At 36.5% G+C, this 9,092-nt stretch overlaps 1 protein-coding gene across 3 annotated transcripts in view; it reads right to left on the bottom strand.

The window, feature by feature from the left end:
* Positions 1-5,718, bottom strand: part of USP18 (ubiquitin specific peptidase 18) — a 69,029-nt gene extending 63,311 nt beyond the window's left edge. For 2 of the 3 annotated variants that reach the window (XM_056517929.1, XM_056517931.1), the window contains exon 1: positions 5,611-5,679. The gene's annotated coding sequence lies outside the window, so the exon portion shown is untranslated. Of the gene's footprint in view, positions 1-5,610 lie in introns of all 3 variants that reach the window. The other variant, XM_056517930.1, reaches the window with a different exon arrangement.
* Positions 5,719-9,092: the final 3,374 nt, after the last annotated feature.

The following is a 9,092-nucleotide window of genomic DNA, read 5'->3' as shown; positions in this document are numbered from 1 at the left end:
ATATATCTGTGATGTGTGATATGTATATGTGATATATATCACATGTCTATCACACATCACAGATATATCACATGTATATCACACATCACATGTAAATCACGTGTATAATATATGTGATGTGTGATATACATGTGATACATATATCACATGTATATCACACATATCACATGTATATCACATATATCACATGTATATCACACATCACATATAACACATATATATATCACACATCATATATATCACATGTATATCACACTACATATATCACATATATATGATGTGTGATATATATGTGATATATGTGATGTGTGATATACATGTGATATATATGATGTGTGATATATATGATGTGTGATATATATGTGATATATGTGATGTGTGATATACATGTGATATATGTGATATACATGTGATATACATGTGATATATCTGTGATGTGTGATATACATGTGATATATATGATGTGTGATATATATATGTGTGATATACATGTGATATATCTGTGATGTGTGATATACATGTGATATATATGATGTGTGATATATATATGTGTGATATACATGTGATATATCTGTGATGTGTGATATACATGTGATATATATGATGTGTGATATATATATATATGTGTGATATACATGTGATATATCTGTGATGTGTGATATACATGTGATATATATGATGTGTGATATATATATGTGTGATATATATCACATGTATATCACACGTCACAGATATATTACACATCACATGTATATCACGTGTATAATATATGTGATGTGTGATATACATGTGATACATATATCACATGTATATCACACATCACATGTATATCACATATATCACATGTATATCACACATCACATATATCACATATATATCACACATCATATATATCACATGTATAATCACACATATATCACTTATATTACACATCACATATATTATATTTATTACATATATCACATATATTACACATCACTTACAGCAGGTGAAATAAGTATTGAACACGTCACCATTTTTCTCACTAAATACATTTACGGAGCTGCTGACATGAATTTCCCCAAGATGTTGGTAACAACCCAAGTAATCCATCCATACATACATACAATCCATACATACATACATATATACAATCCATACATACAATCCATACATACAATCCATACATACATATATACAATCCATACATACAATCCATACATACATATATACAATCCATACATACATACAATCCATACATACATATATATATACAATCCATACATACAATCCATACATACAATCCATACATACATATATACAATCCATACATACAATCCATACATATATATACAATCCATACATATATACAATCCATACATACATACAATCCATATATACATACAATCCATACATACATACATATATACAATCCATACATACAATCCATACATACAATCCATACATACATATATACAATCCATACATACAATCCATACATACAATCCATACATACATATATACAATCCATACATACAATCCATACATATATATATACAATCCATACATATATACAATCCATACATACATACAATCCATATATACATACAATCCATACATCCATACATACATACATATATACAATCCATACATACAATCCATACATACAATCCATACATACATATATACAATCCATACATACAATCCATACATATATATATACAATCCATACATATATACAATCCATACATATATACAATCCATACATACATATATACAATCCATACATACAATCCATACATATATACAATCCATACATATATACAATCCATACATACAATCCATACATATATACAATCCATACATACATATATACAATCCATACATACATATATACAATCCATACATACATACAATCCATAAATATATGCAATCCATATATACAATCCATACATATATACAATCCATACATACATATATACAATCCATACATACATATATACAATCCATACATACATATATACAATCCATACATACATACAATCCATAAATATATACAATCCATACATACATATATACAATCCATACATATATACAATCCATACATACAATCCATAAATATATACAATCCATACATACATACAATCCATACATACAATCCATAAATATATACAATCCATATATACAATCCATACATACATACAATCCATAAATATATACAATCCATATATACAATCCATACATACATACAATCCATCCATACATACAATCCATAAATATATACAATCCATATATACAATCCATACATACATACAATTCATACATACATACAATCCATAAATATATACAATCCATACATACATACATATACAATCCATACACATATACAATCCATACATGCATACATATACAATCCATAAATATATACAATCCATACATAAATATATACAATCCATACATACATATATACAATCCATACATATATACAATCCATACATATATACAATCCATACATACATACATATACAATCCATACATACATACATACAATCCATGAATATATACAATCCATACATACATATATACAATCCATACATATATACAATCCATACATACATATATACAATCTATACATACATACAATCCATACATACATACAATCCATAAATATATACAATCCATACATACATATATACAATCCATACATATATACAATCCATACATACATATATACAATCCATACATACAATCCATAAATATATACAATCCATACATATATACAATCCATATATACAATCCATACATACATACAATCCATAAATATATACAATCCATACATACATACAATCCATAAATATATACAATCCATACATACATATAGACAATCCATACATACATATAGACAATCCATACATACATACAATCCATAAATATATACAATCCATACATACATATATACAATCCATACATATATACAATCCATACATACATATATACAATCCATAAATATATACAATATATATATATATATATATATATATATATATATATAATCCTTACATCTATATATATATTATTAGAGATGAGCGAACTTACAGCAAATTCGTCACGGACTTCTCGGCTCGGCAGTTGATGGCTTTTCCTGCATAAATTAGTTCAGCTTTCAGGTGCTCTGGTGGACTGGAAAAGGTGGATACAGTCCTAGGAGACTCTTTCCTAGGAATGTATCCACCTTTTCCAGCCCACCGGAGCACCTGAAGGCTGAACTAATTTACGCAGGAAAATCCATCAACTGCCGAGCCGAGAAGTTTGTGACGAATCGAATTTACTGTAAGTTCGCTCATCTCTAATATTTATATTCATACAATCCATACATACATACATATATACAATCCATACATACAAAGAAAATGAGAACAAGGAATTAGGTCAGGAATTATGTGTAATAAAGTCAGACACAGGGAAAAAGTATTGGACACATAAAGGGAGGTACTAAAAGGCCTGGGAAGCCAAGACAACAGCTGAAATCTATTAGTATTTAGAAACCAATCCAGCTGCTTCTCAGTGCAAATTACTATCAGCCGGTTCAGTCCCAACTGATGGCTACAAAAAGGTCTCATTGCTGCGGTGTCACACAAGACAGATCTCATGATGGGGAAAAGCAAATAGCTGAAGACACTTCTCATGCTGAGGAAAAGCCAAGAGCTGAAGACACATCTCATGGTGGGGAAAAGCAACTAGCCGAACACACATCTCATGATGGGGAAAAGCAAAAGCTGAAGACACCTCTCATGGTGGGGAAAAGCCAAGAGCTGAAGACACCTCTCATGGTGGGGAAAAGCCAAGAGCTGAAGACACCTCTCATGGTGGGGAAAAGCCAAGAGCTGAAGACACCTCTCATGGTGGGGAAAAGCCAAGAGCTGAAGATGAAGACACATCTCATGGTGAGGAAAAGCCAAGAGCCGAAGACACATCTCATGGTGGGGAAAAGCCAAGAGCCAAAGACACATCTCATGGTGGGGAAAAGCCAAGAGCCGAAGACACATCTCGTGGTGGGGAAAAGCCAAGAGCTGTCATTATCAACAAAGGCTTCTGTACAAAGTATTAGATAAATATCAGGAAGCATGTCCAATACTTTTTTCCTCTGTCATCTCACGTTAAAACATATATAATAATACACACACTCTACATACACATACACACACATATATACACACTCTCTACACACACGCACACACACATATATATGTACACAGTAGTCCCTCAAGTTACAATATTAATTGGTTCCAAGACGACCATTGTATGTTGAGACCATTACTCTATGGAAACCTGGTAATTGGTTCTGAAGCCGGAAAGTGTCATCCAAAAATAGGAAAAAATGAGGATTAAAGAAAAATAAGTAGATAACTAATATAGATAAATCCTTATATATAAACACAATAAAGATCTGCTGGAGCTGCAATCACTGTCTATGTATAGGACAGGAGCTTCTTCAGGGTCCTGTACAGTAAACAGTGTCCTAAAAGGTAACATGAAGCCGCCCTCACCTGGTGTCCAAATGAGCAGCTAATCCTGGTACAGGTAAAGAGTACAGAACATGTAATACCTCACTGTACTGTAGGGGGCGCTACCAGACACCAGTCAGTGCATACACTTCAGTAATACAGGTAAAGAGTACAGAACATGTAATACCTCACTGTACTGTAGGGGGCGCTACCAGACACCAGTCAGTGCATACACTTCAGTAATACAGGTAAAGAGTACAGAACATGTAATACCTCACTGTACTGTAGGGGGCGCTACCAGACACCAGTCAGTGCATACACTTCAGTAATACAGGTAAAGAGTACAGAACATGTAATAACTCCCTGTACTGTAGGGGGCGCTACCAGACACCAGTCAGTGCATACACTTCAGTAATACAGGTAAAGAGTACAGAACATGTAATACCTCCCTGTACTGTAGGGGGCACTACCAGACACCAGTCAGTGCATACACTTCAGTAATACAGGTAAAGAGTACAGAACATGTAATACCTCCCTGTACTGTAGGGGGCGCTACCAGACACCAGTCAGTGCATACACTTCAGTAATACAGGGGATTTACCAGTGAATGTCCAAAGGATAGGGGGTAAGATGTCTGATCGCGGGGGGTCCCCGCAATATAGCATGCAGCACCCACCTGTTACTACTCCGGAAGCGCTGGAGGGTCTGGCTCCCGACATCAGAGATGGAAGATAGTGACATCATGACTCCGCCCCCATGTGACATCACGCCCCGCCCCCTCAATGCAAGTCTATGGGAGGGGGCGTGACGGCTGGCACGCCCCCTCCCATAGACTTGCATTGAGGGGGTGGGGGCCTTGCATGGAGGTGGCGGGGCCTTTCATCCTCTCCCTGAGGTAAAGGTGTTTTTCGGAATACTTCTCTATGACGAGCCATAATCTACACCAACCGGACAGCAATTCTTCTCTCAACATCCCGCGCTTCTGACCGAAATCTTGTCAGAATCCGAGAGGTATGATTGGGCGACAATATAAAGCGCTCGCGACATTGTGCGACACTCACGGGCGACACAATAGTAAATATGTGGCAAAAAGCCCTAGCAGAGGAAAATAAGAAAATATACAAACCGAAAAGCTGAGTAAATGAGGGTCTGTATGTTGTGTCTGGTTTATAGTGACAAAGGTCCAGAAGTTGAGGGATCACTGTGTGTGTATATATATATATACTGTACACTATGAGGGAAATATATCACAACCAGAGGAAAAGCTGCTGAGTTGCCCATAGCAACCAATCAGATCACTGCTTTCATTTTCAGAGGCCTTTTCAAAAACAAAAGAAGCGATCTGATTGGTTGCTATGGGCAACTCAACAACTTTTCCTCTGGACAGGTTTTGATAAATCCAGATAGATAGATCTACAAACTGCTCCCGGTCTCTTATTGGACGGCGCCTTTTCCCAGCAGTAATTATAAGATCTCTCCACAGGTGATCAATGGGATTTAGATCTGGACTCATTGCTGACACTTCAGAACTCTCCAGCGCTTTGTTGTCATCCATTTCTGGGGGTTTTCTGACGTATGTTTGGGGTCATTGGGGGAGATTGATCAAAACCTGTGTTTATAGTAGTTATATTCTTGTATATAGGAGCAGTATTATAGTAGTTATATTCTTGTATATAGGAGCAGTATTATAGTAGTTATATTCTTGTATATAGGAGACAGTATTATAGTAGTTATATTCTTGTATATAGGAGCAGTATTATAGTAGTTATATTCTTGTATATAGGAGCAGTATTATAGTAGTTATATTCTTGTATATAGGAGCAGTATTATAGTAGTTATATTCTTGTATATAGGAGCAGTATTATAGTAGTTATATTCTTGTATATAGGAGCAGTATTATAGTAGTTATATTCTTGTATATAGGAGGCAGTATTATAGTAGTTATATTCTTGTATATAGGAGGCAGTATTATAGTAGTTATATTCCTGTATATAGGAGCAGTATTATAGTAATTATATTCTTGTATATAGGGGCAGTATTATAGTAGATATATTCTTGTATATAGGGGCAGTATTATAGTAGTTATATTCTTGTATATAGGAGGCAGTATTATAGTAGTTATATTCTTGTATATAGGAGCAGTATTATAGTAGTTATATTCTTGTATATAGGAGCAGTATTATAGTAGTTATATTCTTGTATATAGGGAGCAGTATTATAGTAGTTATATTCTTGTATATAGGAGCAGTATTATAGTAGTTATATTCTTGTATATAGGAGCAGTATTATAGTAGTTATATTCTTGTATATAGGAGGCAGTATTATAGTAGATATATTCTAGTATATAGGAGCAGTATTATAGTAGTTATATTCCTGTATATAGGAGGCAGTATTATAGTAGTTATATTCTTGTATATAGGAGACAGTATTATAGTAGTTATATTCTTGTATATGGGAGCAGTATTATAGTAGTTATATTCTTGTATATAGGAGGCAGTATTATAGTAGTTATATTCTTGTATATGGGAGCAGTATTATAGTAGTTATATTCTTGTATATGGGAGCAGTATTATAGTAGTTATATTCTTGTATATAGGAGCAGTATTATAGTAGTTATATTCTTATATATAGGAGCAGTATTATAGTAGTTATATTCTTGTATATAGGAGGCAGTATTATAGTAGTTATATTCTTGTATATAGGAGCAGTATTATAGTAGTTATATTCTTATATATAGGAGCAGTATTATAGTAGTTTTATTCTTGTATATAGAGGGCAGTATTATAGGAGTTATATTCTTGTATATAGGGGGCAGTATTATAGGAGTTATATTCGTGTATATAGGGGGCAGTATTATAGGAGTTATATTCTTGTATATAGGAGCAGTATTATAGTAGTTATATTCTTGTATATAGGAGGCAGTATTATAGTAGTTATATTCTTGTATTTAGGGGGCAGTATTATAGTAGTTATATTCTTATATATAGGAGCAGTATTATAGTAGTTATATTCTTGTATATAGGAGGCGGTATTATAGTAGTTATATTCTTGTATATAGGAGCAGTATTATAGTAGTTATATTCTTGTATATAGGAGCAGTATTATAGTAGTTATATTCTTGTATATAGGAGCAGTATTATAGTAGTTATATTCTTGTATATAGGAGCAGTATTATAGTAGTTATATTCTTGTATATAGGAGCAGTATTATAGTAGTTATATTCTTGTATATAGGAGGCAGTATTATAGTAGATATATTCTTGTATATAGGAGCTGTCACGATGCCGGCTGGCAGGTAGTGGATCCTCTGTGCCAGAGAGGGATTGGCGTGGACCGTGCTAGTGGATCGGTTCTAAGTCACTACTGGTTTTCACCAGAGCCCGCCGCAAAGCGGGATGGTCTTGCTGCGGCGGTAGTGACCAGGTCGTATCCACTAGCAACGGCTCAACCTCTCTGGCTGCTGAAGATAGGCGCGGTACAAGGGAGTAGACAGAAGCAAGGTCGGACGTAGCAGAAGGTCGGGGCAGGCAGCAAGGATCGTAGTCAGGGGCAACGGCAGGAGGTCTGGAACACAGGCTAGGAACATACAAGGAACGCTTTCACTGGCACAATGGCAACAAGATCCGGCAGGGAAGTGCAGGGGAAGTGAGGTGATATAGGGAAGTGCACAGGTGAAGACACTAATTGGAATCACTGTGCCAATCAGCGGCGCAGTGGCCCTTTAAATCGCAAAGACCCGGCGCGCGCGCGCCCTAGGGAGCGGGGCCGCGCGCGCCGGGACAGGACCGAGGGAGAGCGAGTCAGGTACGGGAGCCGGGGTGCGCATCGCGAGCGGGCGCTACCCGCATCGCGAATCGCATCCCGGCTGGCAGCAGAATCGCAGCGCCCCGGGTCAGTGGATCTGACCGGAGCGCTGCAGCGGAGAGAGTGTAGCGAGCGCTCCGGGGAGGAGCGGGGACCCGGAGCGCTCGGCGTAACAGGAGCAGTATTATAGTAGTTATATTCTTGTATATAGGAGGCAGTATTATAGTAGTTGTATTCTTGTATATAGGAGCAGTATTATAGTAGTTATATTCTTGTATATAGGGGCAGTATTATAGTAGTTATATTCTTGTTGTGGCAGTGTGGCAAGGAAAGGGTGTATTTCCTTGGCTCACCCTGCAGAAGCTCTCACCTGCTTCTTAAGTAATGAGGCAGGAGGGAAGGGAGGTGTATATGAGATGAAGACTCAGTGTAATGGGGGCTCCTCCTAGAAGACAGCATGTGGGCTGTAGGGAAGAGACAGAGGCTGCTGAGGAGTACACAGCCCGAGCTATGAGGGGCTCAAAGAGAGTGACATGAATTGTGAGTAGAAGGTTGCAGGGGACATATGTTTAACCGGCTGAGGGAAGCTCAGCGGTTGTTAGTCAGGACAAGCTGATCTGTTTAGTCAGTGACCAGACGGTATAGGATTTTGTTTTGTTCCTGCTTTTTGTTTATTTCTTTCCCTGCAACCTGTCTAATAAAACTGGCAAGGTGCCAGATTTGCATTACAAGCGTTTGTTTGCTGGTTTATTGAGAAGAAACGCATCCTGTGGCGTGGTCCAGGACGATCCCAGAGCTAATCCCC

The sequence above is a fragment of the Hyla sarda genome, chromosome 4 (genome assembly GCF_029499605.1).
Source record: "Hyla sarda isolate aHylSar1 chromosome 4, aHylSar1.hap1, whole genome shotgun sequence".
NCBI lineage: Eukaryota > Metazoa > Chordata > Amphibia > Anura > Hylidae > Hyla > Hyla sarda.
Note: the sequence above shows the minus strand (reverse complement) of the source record. Positions and strands in the feature narration are given on the sequence as shown.